The sequence below is a fragment of the Rattus norvegicus genome, chromosome 8, assembly GCF_021556685.1.
Source record: "Rattus norvegicus strain SHRSP/BbbUtx chromosome 8, alternate assembly SHRSP_T2T, whole genome shotgun sequence".
Lineage (NCBI taxonomy): Eukaryota > Metazoa > Chordata > Mammalia > Rodentia > Muridae > Rattus > Rattus norvegicus.
The window spans coordinates 80,597,398-80,611,620 of NC_141541.1; the positions used below are offsets into that span (position 1 = coordinate 80,597,398).

General features: G+C 43.0%; 2 long non-coding RNA genes across 6 annotated transcripts in view; one reads left to right on the forward strand and one right to left on the reverse strand.

The window, feature by feature from the left end:
• Positions 1-3,269, reverse strand: part of LOC148004240 (uncharacterized) — a 54,487-nt gene extending 51,218 nt beyond the window's left edge. Inside the window, exons 1-2 of the long non-coding RNA XR_015627825.1 lie at positions 3,205-3,269; positions 1,605-1,726 (exon numbers count right to left, since the gene is read on the reverse strand). This is a non-coding gene — a long non-coding RNA (uncharacterized LOC148004240). The remainder of the gene's footprint in view (positions 1-1,604; positions 1,727-3,204) is intronic.
• A 2,328-nt stretch (positions 3,270-5,597) lies between these two features.
• The window catches only part of LOC108351742 (uncharacterized), a 30,395-nt gene continuing 21,769 nt past the window's right edge, over positions 5,598-14,223 (forward strand). Inside the window, exons 1-5 of one of the 5 annotated variants that reach the window (XR_015627843.1) lie at positions 6,724-6,842; positions 6,937-6,976; positions 9,327-9,373; positions 9,604-9,702; positions 10,183-10,249. This is a non-coding gene — a long non-coding RNA (uncharacterized LOC108351742). Of the gene's footprint in view, positions 5,775-6,702; positions 6,843-6,936; positions 6,977-9,210; positions 9,374-9,603; positions 9,703-10,182; positions 10,250-14,223 lie in introns of those variants that run through there. The other 4 variants (XR_015627841.1, XR_015627842.1, XR_015627840.1 and 1 more) reach the window with 4 other exon arrangements.

Sequence of the window (14,223 nt, forward strand, 5' to 3'; positions counted from 1 at the left end):
CACGCTCTGTTCTGCGTTTTCATTTCCACCCATGTCTATTTTTAAATGTTCTCTCTCATTTCTGATTTTTTTAAATTTGGTCTCTTTCTTCATGTTTCGGGTGTACATTGGCTTTTGTTTCATTTTTTTCTAAAGTTGTGAAGCTACAGCTGAGACTGAGCTTTTTGGATTTTGGTTATTTTTTTGTTTTTTGAGACAGGGTTTCTCTATGTTGCCCTGGCTATCCTGGAACTTGCTCTGTATATCAGGCTGGCCTGGAACTCACAGAGATCTGCCTGTCTCTGCCTCCTGAGTGCTGGGATTAAAGGCCTGGTCCTAAAAATCTGATATCTCTCTTTAATTATGTTAACTTCCCCCCTCATTTTGGTGTGTGTGTGTGTGTGTGTGTGTTTGTGTGTGTGTAGATATGTGCATGTGTGTACATGTATGCAGATGCATGGTAAGACCGGAAGTCTGCCTTGATGGTTCTTCAGGATCTAGACACCTTGTTTTTTGTTTTGTTTTTTTTTTTTCTTTTTTTCGGAGCTGGGGACCGAACCCAGGGCCTTGTGCTCGCTAGGCAAGCGCTCTACCGCTGAGCTAAATCCCCAACCGGACACCTTGTTTTTTTAAAGATGATGATGATGGTCATTATTATCATCATCGTGTGTGTGTGTGTGTGTGTGTGTGTGTGTGTGTGTGTGTGAATGTCAAGTGTGAGCAGGTTCCTCTGGAGGGCATGGAATCCCCTGGAATTGGAGTTACAGGCTACTGCAAGCCTCCTGATGTGGAACCTACATTCAGAAAGCAGCAGGCACTGTTAATTTCTGGGCCAAGTTTTCCTATCTCCAGTCACCCATCTTGTGGGACACATGGCCTGCTAGTTAGGCTGGGCTGGCAAACTCCACATGCTTGAGTCAAAGCCTCCAATCACAAAATTACCTCTGGATTAAGGGAAAAAAATGCTGAAACAAGATTTTTTGAAACTGGAAAACTGTCACAGGTTTACAGCAAACAAGTAAACACTGGGTCACAAAAAAAACACCTTAGGTGCTAGGGAAATGGCTCTGAGGGTAGAAGGGCTAGTCACACAAGCCTATTCATCCATATTCGATCCCCCAAATTCACATGAAAAGCCAAATGTAGGGTACACATCCATAATCCCAGCATACATCTAGTGAGACAGGAAGTGGAAACAGAATTGTCTGGAAGCTCACAGACTGGAAGTCCATGGTGCAGCAACTCAAAAGGAAAGACCCAGCCATAACAAGGTAAAAGGGGAGACCCAGCTCCCAAAGTTTCTCCTCTAAACTCGTCGCAGAGTCTGAAAATTGTCTTCTGCTAACCTCTGTACAGAGTCCTGAAAGTTGTTCTCTGACTTCCACAAACAAGGCCTGAGTGGGTCCAGATTCAGAAAAACAAACAAACAAAAACCACCGTAGAGCGCTTGCCTAAGAAGCGCAAGGCCCCGGGTTTGGTCCCCAGCTCCGAAAAAAAGAACAAAAAAAAAAAAAAAGAAAAAAAAGAAAAAACAAAAAACAAAAAAAAAAAAAAACACCGCCATACACACAAATCTAAGGGCAAGGAAGGAAAAACAGAGAGAAGCTCACATGACTCTTCCTCACCCTTTACCCTCTTCCTGGCTTCTGTTAAGCCCGAAGACACCAGTGACTTTGTCAGTGTAGAACCCTGGTCCAAGGAGAAAGAGTGGCTCTTATTCACAAGCAGCAGCCGGATCTGTCTTCCTCTGAAAGACAACACAAGCGCTTGCCTTTGTTCCCCAGACCCAGACTCACCCCAGTCAGGCAGGCAGCAGCACAAGGGGCTTTTCTGAAGACAGTGTAAGATCAGACACATCTTACTGCTATGAGCAACTAAAGATTTCAACTGGGGCAAAAATAAATAAAAAAGACACACTGAAAACCAGGAAAAGACAGGAAGAGAATTTCTTGGGGCATTCAAAAGCACATGTATGAGTATGAAACATTTGTGTCCAGTCCCCGTGCAACAAAACAAACCAACCCAGAGTGCAACACACACACACACACACACACACACACACACACACACACACACACACACACACGCACACACATGCACGCACACACACATGCATCATACAGACAGAAGACATCAGGGTAGCTTGTTAGAAATGAAGGCTTGAGGCTCACTAATGAGGCCTCCTTTCTGTCAGCATTGGACTCCATATCCTGGTACAACAGAAATTTTAAGGAAGAGGGACATCCCCAAACTGCTCCTCCCTAGACTTGAAATGCTATGATGGCCCTTTTAGGAATGGTGACCGTGGTTGATAACACCCTTTTATGAAGACAGCAAGTGTCCGCTTGCCCAGGCAAGGCCAAGACCTCTTGTGATGAGGAGAAAATCCTGTTTTAAAACCTCAGGGGGACAGCTTGAAGCTAGAAGGTGAAATTAACCAGGGTCCATCTCCTTAACGAGATGTGTGCTTAAGGACTCTGGAAGCCTATCCCTTGCAGTTGGTGAGACCCTCCCTGCTTAAGCCTGCTCACCACCCAGAGGTAACCTTTTTTCTCCTCCTCTGTCTCCCTCTTTTGGACACTGCCTAAATTCTTAATCCTTATCCACCCACCCCACCCCACCCCTGTTTCTCTGCGTCTGTCTCTGTGTCTTCGTGTGTGACTCTCTTCCCCGACTTCCGACTCCCACCCCCATGCAGCTGCTGGCAGACTCCTTGAAGCCCCTTTCCCCTTGCTTAGAAAGGACAACTTTCGCTGCCAAGACCTCCAGCCTGCCTGACCCGCCCATCGCATTATGTCTTGCTCTCAAACTCCAACAAAATTGTCCTCAACTTTCCTTCTTGAGTCTGTTTTAAATCGTTTTATTTATAAGACTGGGGACCTGCACGAGGGACAGCGTTCTTCAGTGATAATAAAACACACGCAAGCAAAGATCTGAGAAGGTTCAGCACGTCCACTCCTGGCTGACCTCCAGGCAGGATGCAAACAGGAAGTAATATCTGAGGCAGGGTTGTAAACAGCCTTGACTAAGCAGGGAGGAAGCTCCGCAGCACCTAGCCGGGCTGCAAAGACCGAAAGAAATTCTTTTATCTCTTCTCATTTCCTGGCTTTTTCCTCATTGAATCTTTTCTTTCTCCTTCACATCAGCCTAACTCCTTTAAGTACGGAAGCCATCCTGCAATAATGAAGTATATATATCACAGCGTTTACAGATAAGCAAACAAACCTGAGAGTGAATTCGTAGAAAACTGTCCTAATAGAAGTACTTCATGCTGAAACAAAGGGATGCCTAAGAGAGCACAAGCACAGGGTAGAGCCGGAAGGGGAGGGGCAAAGCTCCATGCGCACAACCCTAGTTCAACCCCAGCATTGGGCAGCTGCAAAGAGCATCAGACTACACTGGTAAATACAAACCTCATGGTGGTACACACCTTGGACCCCAGCATTAGGGGGCGGAAAGCAGGATGATTGTTTGTTTGAAGACAACCTGAGATACATTGCAAGTTTAAGGCTTGTGTATGCTACTTACTAAGTCCCCGTGGCCACCACTCCCCCGACCCCTAACACCATAGTTGTTTTTTTTTTTTTTTTCGGAATATGTTTATTTCCCACTTCTTTTTGATTTTCATTTTTGTTTTTGGGACAGTGTCTTACTATTAGGTTTCCCTGGTTTTGCGTTTATGATCTCCCGCCTTAGCCTCCCACACCCAGCTCTTGTTTTATATTCTGTGTCAGGAAATTTTTCTATCTCAAACTTCTGTGAATCTCTTCAACGAGATCTCTCTCTCTCTCTCTCTCTCTCTCTCTCTCTCTCTCTCTCTCTCTCTCTCTCTCTTTCCTGTTTGTATTCTTACTGCTACTGTGTTCCCCCACACCCCACCCACCTATCCACTCCCTCCTGCCTCCCTGCCCTGGCATTCCCCTACACTGGACATCAAGCCTTCACAGGATCAAGGGACTCTCTTCCTATTGGTTCCCCCGACAGGGTCATCTTCTGCTACATATGCAGCTGGAGCTATGGGTCCCTCCATGTGTACTCTTTGGTTGGTGGTTTAATCCTTGGGAGCTCTGGGGGGGGGGGGGGGGATCTGCCTGATTGATATTTTTGTTTTTCCTATGGATTGCAAACCTCTTCAGCTCCTTCAGTCCTTTCTCTAACTCCTCCACTGGGGACTCCATGCTCAGTCCAATGGTTGGCTTCAAACATCCACCTCTGTATTTGTCATGCTCTGGCAGAGCCTCTCAGGAGACATTCGCATCAGGCACTTCTTGGCATCAGCAATAGTGTCTGGGTTTAGTGTCTGTATATGGGATGGATCCCCAGGTAGGGCAGTCTCTGGATGGCCTCTCCTTCAGTCTCTGCTCCACACTTTGTCTCCATATTTCCTACCTTGAATATTTTGTTCCCATTTTTAAGAAGTACTGAAGCATCCACACTTTGGTCTTCCTTCTTCTTGAGCTTCATGTGGTCTGTGGATTGTATCTTGGGCAATGTGAGCTTTTGGGCTAATATCCACTTATCAGTGAGTGCATACCATGTGTGTTCTTTTGTGACTATATTACCTCACTCAGGATGATATTTTCTAGTTCATTCCATTTGCCTATGAATTTCATGATGTCATTGTTTTTGATAGCTGAGTAGTACTCCATTGTGTAGATGTACCACATTTTCTGTATCCATTCCTCTGTTGAAGGGCATCTGGGCTCTTTCCAGCTTCTGGCTATTATAAATAAGGCTGCTATGAACATAGTGGAGCATGTGTCCTTGTTATATGTTGGAGCATCTTTTGGGTATGTGCCCAGGAGTGGTGTAGCTGGGTCCTTAGATAGTGCTATGTTTGGCAAAGATCGAGTGTAGTATCTGTTCTTATCAGTTCAATATTTTTAAGACCGATGCTCAGTGTAATGTTTCCCCATGTCTTGTTTTTATTACATGCTCATATTCCTTGAAATATTATGAGTAGTATTTCTGGAAATTGAATTTTTTTATTCTTTAATTATTTTAGCATACAAAATAGTGGGGTTCCATCCTGACAGTTTCATGTACAGCAATACATCCTGCTCACATTTACATGTACTCCTTCCTGCTTCCTCGCACTGATCCCCTTCCTTTTCTCAGCCCCCTGTGCTTTCATGTCAAAAAATATATGGGGCGAGTGCAAGAGCACCACAGGATTCATCTGAAGGTCAGAGGACAGCTTGTAGGAATGGATTCTCTCATCTGTCCTGTGTGCTCCAGGGATTGACCTCAGGTCTTCAGACCTTTAGTTTCCTTATCCACTAAGCCATCTCAGTAGCCCCTAATTTTGCCAGTCCACGAGTATGTGAGGTCTTTCCATCTTCTAGTATCTTCTTTAGTTTCTTCATGTTTCAAATTTTTCATGATAGAGGTATTTCGCACCTTAGTTTATTACTAAGAATATTATTATTGTTATTACTTTGTGTGCGTATGTAGTACATGTTTGGGGACGTGTTTGTACATGTGTCTCTGTATGTTTTCACCAGTGTATGCATGTGTGGGGAGGCCAGAAGTGGGAGTTAACTGTTTTCTTCAATCATCCCCGTCTTATTTTCTGAGATAAGGTTTCTGACTGACCCAAGAGATCACCAAATTCTGCTAGACTGGCTAACCAGCAAGACCCAGAGATCTCCTCCCCAAAGACACACACACCCCTCTATTCCGGCTTTTTTTTTAAATGTGAGTGCTAGAGATCCAACTCAGGTCTTAATGGTTGGCCAGCAGCTACTCTACAGCCTGAGCCATTTCACAGCCTTGTGCATAGATTTGAAGCCACAGTAAGTGAAAGTTTTTTCTTTTCTTTTCTTTTCTTTTCTTTTCTTTTCTTTTCTCTTCTCTTCTTTTTTGTTCTTTGCCAAGTTCATTTTCGGTATATGGGAAGACTACTGAGTTTATATGTTAATTTTGTATACTAACACATTGCTGAAAATGCTTGTTTATCTGAGAGTTCTCTGGTGTAGTCTTTATAGTCTTTTATAGAATTATGTAGTCTGCACATAAGGATAATCTGACTTCTTCCTTTCCTACTTCCTCTACCTTGTTCCCTTGCTTATTGTCCCAACTAGGATTTCAGACAGTACTGAGCATTAATGCAGTACGTGGATAGCTTGGTCTTTTCTGTCCTCAGTTCTGTCTGGACTTTTATCATGAGGAAGGATGTTCCACTTTATAAAAGGTCTTTCTGCAACTGTTGATATGATCAGGGTGGTTGTTTTTAACTGTCAACTTGACATAACCTAGAATCACCTGGAAGGGAGCCCCAATGAAAGGCTGTCTAGGTCAGGTTTCGAGGAATTTTCTTGGATCGATTGAGGTGGGAAGACCTTCCTGCGTGTGAGTGATGCTGTTTCATGGGCTAAACAGGCTAATCCATGGACTGAGTGTAAAAGAAACAGAGCCAGATGAGCACTGGCAGGCATGCATTAACTCACTGCTCTCTGCTCCTGGCTCTGGATGTCACATGACCAGCTGCTTCAAGCGCTCTGGCAACCTTGGAGTTGTTGATATGATGGACCTGAAGCTGGAATTGTGAACTGAACAAGCCCTTTCTCCCTTAAGTTGCCTCTGTCAGGGTATTTTGTCACACAACAGGAAAGAAAACTAAGATGAGAATCACATGGACACTGTTCTTTGAGTCATTGGTTGATTCTCCAGTCTTGAATCATCCTTGCAATCTGGGAATTAGGTCAACTTAATTATGACATCCTAGCATCTCGGTGTGCTTCCGAGTCCAGTTCGAAAGTGTTTTGTGGGAACATGCTTTTACTCATCAGGGTCGTGAGTCTATAGTTTTCCTGTTTTGGTTGTGCTTATCCACTTCTGGTGTCAGGAGAAACTGAACTGAGGTAGTTTTTTTTTTTTATTTATTTCTTATAAATGTCTGAAGCACTAGCTACCTAATATTAGTCAAAATAAAAATTTGCTTGTATTTTTTTTCAGACTATCAGTCTGTATATCCTATCACCAAAGCGACTTGAAGGTAGGCTTAAAGTTTTGATTTATGAAGAGCAAATTGTTTCTTGGTTTCCATTTATGGTCAAGACTAAGACAGGCAGTTTCTAACGTTTCTTGTGGATAGATTATGTTCTGATCATTCATCCAGGGCATTGCTATTTTGAAATTTCCTGCTTTATGCAAAGTGCTCTGCCTCTTGTCTTTCCTGCTGACTGTCCTTTAGAAAAAAAGTTTCAAGTTACTGAAGGCTGACAGTTACCCTAGACATGAGCTGGGTCTAGGACTGTAACTCTCTGTGATCCTGTTTTCCTTGCTCCTCCTCCTCCTTCCCTTCCTTCTCCTCTGTTGTTGGTTTGATTAATTGATTGATTGACTGATTGATTGATTGTTTTCAAGACAGGGTTTCTCTGTGTAGCCCTGGCTGTCCTGGAACTCTGTAGACCAGGTTGTCCTAGAACTCACAGAGATCTACCTGCTTCTGCCTCCCGAGTGTTGGATTAAAGGCGTATTCCACCACCCGGCTCCTTGATCTTTATTATAGTTCCAGAGCATTTCCCTTCCACTCTTGATCTATCTGGACATTTTTTTTCCTAAAAATGCAACCACTCCCTTTTGGCTAAGATCAGCTCTAAAATTATAACCAGTAGTTTTTAAAGCATCTTAAGTTTAGCATTAAATAACATTTATTTATTGTATGCATATGGGTATATACTTGCTGTGGTGCACATGTGGAGGGCAGAGGACAATTCGTGGGAGTCAGTTCTCCCTTTCTACTGTCTGGGTCCCAGGGGTTAAGCTCAGGGTGTCGGTCTTGGCAGTGAGGGTCCTTACTCTCAGCCATCTCATTGGTTCTTATTGTTTGATTATATTCATTTGTGTGTGTGTGTGTGTGTGTGTGTGTGTGTGTGTGTACACCCCAGTGAACAAATTGTAGAAGTTGGTTTTCTCCTTCTCCCTTATGGTGACTAAGGTCATTGAGTTTAGTATCGAAGGATTGCTGAGCTATCTCAATGTCCATATCCTCCCACCCCCATCGCCATTTTTTTTCAATTGTCAAAATTCTAAGAACTATTCTTTTATGTTTTCCTCAAGAATGGTAACCTGTTTTTTCATACCAAGTATTTTGGTGGCACAAACACTTCTGTCTTTTGCTCTTGTCCCATATTGTAGATTACCGCTTTGAGATGGTTTCTTATAGGATTACTTGGCCAAAGGAAAATTGATGATTGAATTGCAAAAAGTTTAGGAAGTAGGATCAACAAGGTTTTCATGTAGGAGGCTTTCATGTAGGAGGAGGGCGGGATCTAGGATGAGACTTACGTTTTTGGCTTAGGTACCTGGGTAGATGATGATGTCATTGACTAAGATTGGGAATAGAGATTAAGGTGGGTGTGTGCGTGGGGAACAATAACAAGTTCAGTTTGGACATGTTGTGTGCAAAATGTCATGTAGGCAGAGACATTTTTGGTAGGTGGAAATACAGGGCAGAGGCTCAGGAGAGGGCTTGGGGGCTGCAGATACCAGTCCACACAGTTGGGGTTACTGCGTCTCTAAACTTCTTCAGCTACAGTCCTAAGCGTCCGTGTGTTCACTAAGTTGATTTTACGCCCAGGCTTTGATTTCAACAATAATCTGTATCATCGAGATGACCAGCTTATGAATGAGTGTTGCTAGTGTCCTCTAGTCTCGGCGTTTGTGCTTCTGTTTATAGTCTCACTGGTGCCAAGTATCACAGAGTCAGGCCTAATATGTAAATGTCGCAACCTGGTCAAGGGTCACTTGTGCCTGCTTGCTCATGTCAATGAAGGTATCATAGCTGGATACCTGGCTTGACTGGAGATGAGGACGGGAGGACTGAATCACCAAATGGCACAAGACTCTACTTCAACTAAAAGGGCCTCTGTTGTCAGCACCCACTTCCATGTTCACGATGCAAATTGACAACATAGTTTAAAAAAAAACTAGCTACGTAAATTAATGCATTATTTTTCTGAGTTTCACAGTTTTTAGTTTTATTTGCTTCTATTTTGCAAAACTTTTGCTGTAAAACATAAGCACAAGAAATTTACACTCAGTTTTACATTTACCTAGATAAAGATATGAAAATAGTTCCAGGCAATGATAAATGCCCAGGGGAAGTCTTTTTCTTTAAATGACATCTGTGCTTTGTGGATTTATGTGTAAGGACTGGGACATAGATGAAACTTGTCACAGTAGAGTAAAGAACCCTGGGAAACAACAATAACAGAGGAGGGAGGGGAAGAGAGGAAGGCTCAAAGAAATAGACAGCAACAAACGAAGATTGAGGAGGATGAGAGAGAAGGTAAGAACCTGGAAACGTCCTCAAAAAGCTCTCACATCTTTATCTCCGCAAGCAGTGTTAAAAATCACAGATTCGAAGTTGAAGGACTGAACAGAAATGGTAAGTGTAGAAATTTTATATTTATTTCTTTAATAGTTATTTTGTATTTATGGGTGTTTTGCCTGAAGTACCCAAGGAGACCAGAAGGAGCAAATCCCTTGGAGTAGGAGTTACAGATGATTGTGAGCCACTGTGTGGATCCTGGGAATTGAACCCAAGTCCTCTAGAAGAACAGCCTGTGTCTTTAACTGTTGAGCTATCTTTCTAGTTCCTATTTATTTCTTTTTAAGACAAGTTCTACCTATGTAGATGACCTGGAAATCACTGTGTAGAACAGGGTGGCCTCAGATTCACAGAGATCCACCTGGCTCTGCCTCTTGGGACAAAAGGTATGTGCCATCAAACAGAGCTGAGTGTGGAAACTCCCCTGTCTGGCTCTGATGAAAATAAAAGCCTGTCTCTGGAATGAACTGGGACGTCATTACATGTACAAAGCCCTGAAAGTATGTTAAACAGAAGGTGGGACATAGAGAAAAGATTCTCATATAGACAGGAAGATACTATGTTGTGGGGATTCAGAAGACATGGGTCTTAGGTGATCCTGGGAGGGTTGCCCGTGAGAAGCCTCGACAGTCATCTTTTGGATGAACTATGAACGTGGAGCGGGGCCTTGTGGCCTTGATGTCTCTGTACAGTAGTGGCCACAGTCATGAAGTAGACATATTACAGGTTTCTTGAAAGAAGGGGAATTAGCTGGTGTGGGACTTGGGAGGAATTTAATAGTAGTAATGTTGTGTCTTCATCTTGGCCAGACTACTAACTAGCTCTGGGAATTGGGCAAGTAATTTAAACTATTTAAATATTTTCAGAATGAAACATTTGGACTCTAATTTTCTGAAGAGCTTCCTGGCTCTGGAGATCAGCACTTAATCCTTCGTAAGTAAACTAACCCAATAAATGCTTTATTTCCCCTTGAAAGAGCTGTTTGTGGAGCAAAAGAGCACAGGCCATTTTGGATTCTTTTTCATTTGAAAATCCATGTGGAAAGTTTAAAGACGAGTTAGAACAGAAAGGGAGGAAGTATACACTTTACTCTCAAAAGAAACCTAGATATACCGCTCGCCCACCAAAACTAAACACCGAAAGACCCAGGTTCTAAGATAAGGAAGCAAATGCTGTCCTGAATTAAAACATCATGAGAATCCAAGGAGGAACTGGGGGAAACAGCATAGTTTCTGCAGCTGCCTTGTACAGGGGTCCCCCCCAGGACTTAGCTGCACTGTCTCTTTAAGGAAGGGGAAGCCCTAAATGAAGCCTGAGAGGACCCTGGCTCTGCTCTTTACTCAGATATTCTGCTCATAATTGAACTTAAAAGAAAATGTAAAACTGAGGTTTTTCTTTTCATTCTGAAGTCAAATCAACCAAAAAAATTTCATATTTGGCCTCATAAAGAGGCCAACTAACTTTATACTTTGCAGTGAGAAAGTAAATTATAAAACACACACACACACACACACACACACACACGAGAGAGAGAGAGAGAGAGAGAGAGAGAGAGAGAGAGAGCGCTGAAATGCCAGAAAATCCAGATTTCCAGAAATCACTGACCAGAACACTGAAGATGTGTGTGCCCCCAGACTCAATTACGACCATCTCCTGTCTGGCTGCTTGAGAGAAGGAAGGGTCTCTAGGAGAATGCAGCTGTTTAGCCCATCTAGCTGTTCTCACTTCCATTTCTCTAACCAGAATGTGAGCTCCTGCAAGCTAGAGCATTTATTGAATTTATCATTTTATCCCTAGTGCCTATAACAGTAATGCGTACTTCTTAAAATATTCTTACAGGAATGAGATAAATCCATGTAAATAATTAGAGAAAGAGTCTAAAATAATTCCAATTATTTTAAGGTACAGCTAATTATGTGATGCTAAGAGAAAAAAATAGCATTTGGCATCATTGAAAATTAAGGATATGCACACATTACCCCCCCCACACACACACACGCAGGCACACACAGAGGCACACAGATTTTCCAATGGGCATATGTTGTTTTTATTGTTTCCATACATCTCCTGCCAGGCATCTTTGTTTGGTTATCTCCTGATTAAGGACCCATGAAGGTTTCTAGTTGTATGATGTATTAGTTTGGAGTCTTAGAACAAGCATCGTTTTCAATTAAATCCGAGATTTTATAAGCATTGTGTAATGGAAATTCTATAGTACCATCTTATGGATGTAGATTAATAATCAGTTCTTTCTTGAATGCTAAAGACAGAAGCTGTCTGATTGAATCGCATGTAAGCAAAAGTGGAAAAGAAAAAAAATTTGATTAATTAAAAGTCCAGTAGACTGTAGCTGGCTATAGGAACAGTTCCAGAGTCTTGAAGGAAGATGTCGGGCCCTTTTCTGTTCCTCTTCCTTCAGATTCACTCATTCCTTCTCAATGTCTGCAGTCAGTTACCTTTTCTCCTCTACAAAGGCAAGATGGCCTCCAGATGCCTCAGGCTCACATTCTTCAAGTTTAGCAATCTCCCAAGGAGAGAAATCATCCTCATTAATTGATGAGGAAAGGCTCTGGGGAGGACCGCTTTTAGCTCAGCCAATGTCACACCCATCCCTCAGTCAATTAATTACCGCAGTGAGAAGGACAAAACACTTTAATTGGCTAAATCCATTCCTCCCATGTCGCCTTGCATCTATTGGCTGAATCTGGATCCATGCCTTGTGGACTGGGAGAGGAGAGGCTCGGGATGGCACTGTGCTCTGGAGGAGGCTGTTCTCCAAAGGAAAATGTGTGGGTGTTGCTGAGAGGGAAGTGGATGAACAATAGGAACTTACCAGCTCACCACACCAGGGCTGATACAGAGCTCTTATGTGTGGTTTTATGAACCAACTGGCCTCCATCCAGGTCATTCAGGGGTCTGTTGTCAATAGCTGAGGCACACACTGTACCTTGGTTAGCCATTTAGAAGAGCATCTGAAAACTAAGGTATCTCACTGTGATTTTAAAGTATCCTATGCAGTGCTGGGGTCTACAGGGCCTCGTACACATCAGACAAGTACTCTACCACTGAGCCACACTGCCAGCCCCCAAGAACAATGCATGTCTTGTAATATGAACGTACAACAAGGATGCTTGCTTGTCTTTACGAAACTGAAAATTACCCTTTGCACTTAAAACATATACATATATATGCACACATACACATATAATACACATGTACATACATACATACGTGTGTGTGTGTGTGTGTGTGTGTGTGTGTGTGTGTGTGTGTGTGGTCAAGCCATTTTTCAGATCCTGATAAGATTTGGGATGAATAGAGCAAGAATTGGTAAAATAAAATAAGTAAATGAAACCTTCTTGCCTTTTGTTTCTCCTCAAGGGAAACGAACAGTGAACACACACAGTCTTTTCTGTGAGGCTTATATTTCTCTCCTCAGTGTCTCAAAGTGGCTTGATTTTAAGATAACAGGACCAAGTACTTCTGTCGGTAGAGAGCCTAGTGGAAACAGCATCAGAGCCAAGCTAAGCCCCAAGTCCCCAAGATGCCCTTCAGGAGCAGTCAGCCATTTAATTCCATCTATTAAACAAACTTAGCAGTTGGGGTGCCCACACGGCGAGAAAGGCTGCTTAGAGACGAGATGCTGGCTTTAACTGGAATCTTCTGTCCCTTATTAGACAGCCATAAGCTTCTAATTATACACACCATCTTCCTTTCAAATGTGGATTTGTTAAAGCTTGTGCATTTTCATTCTTAGTCTCAGATTTAGGGAATAGAAACCAGTTCTTGTCATGAACAAGTAGGAAGGGGTTTTTTTCCCCTCCTTTTTTTTCTTCCTTTTAAAATTTTGTCATGGCCCCAAAAGATTCTTGATAATTGATCAGACTCCCACTGTGAACCTGAAGCTGCATGAGGGACGTGGAACTATAAGAAGGACGTTTGAAAGGTAATTCCTGTCCTTGAAGAATTTAGGTAAGATGTCTCCGGAGAAAGTCACATACCTGGAACAAGTATGCAAAATGTGATTGCACTGCTCTTTCCAGAGGTGTAGCGGCTTCCCTTCTGTTTCCTTCCCTGAAAGTGGTTTTACTTCAATCTCCACCTTCAGAGTTTTCTTTCTTGTAGTTTTCCTTACTCCCCTGAATGGAAGGTAGTCTCTGCAATGTACTTTTCAAATGTAGTTTTAAACACTAACTTAGGTTGTCTTTAACCATTCACCAGAGGTTGGGGGATGGGGGTTTAGGAGGGGTTGGGGGGACTAGGGGTGGGAGGTCTTTGCCTTCTTTCTTGTGTCTGCACTGCACTGACGACACAGCCAGTCCTACAGTGAACGAATACTACCTGGGTTAAATGTTGGGTATGAAACCTGACTCACTTGGTGCTCTGAGTTACCACACCCAGTCTTTTCAGCCCTCTTCTCTTTCTGCAAACTGACTCCCTGCAGTGTTCCCATTCCTCTGTTGACTGAGCTCAGTGCTGCTCTCTCCACCAGGCTCCCTCCCGTTTCGTCTTCTAGGCTGAATTTCTCATATCTCTTCCTAGCATTGATTTGTTCTGTGTCTCCCTTTCTAGACTGCTTTGTATCCTGCTTTACTTATCCTGGAATCCTGAGTGCCTAGTAGGATCCCTGACACACAGTAGTCCTTCTTTAAGTTTATTGAAATGAATCAAATCAGTTTGCATACAATTAAATAATGGTGTAGAAGAGACTCGGGGTAAATGAAGGTCCTGAGCCCTGAGTTTACATCTAGGTGATAACAGGAAACGCAACCTTGAAGAGAAGATGGCAGGGCAGTGCTCCAGCAGCAAGCCCAGCAAAAGCTGGTGACGTTGAGTGGATGGGTCTGGCTGGAGATTATGGGTTGAAAAGTATCAGGGATGAAGGTCAGAGAGGCCAGGTTGGGTCA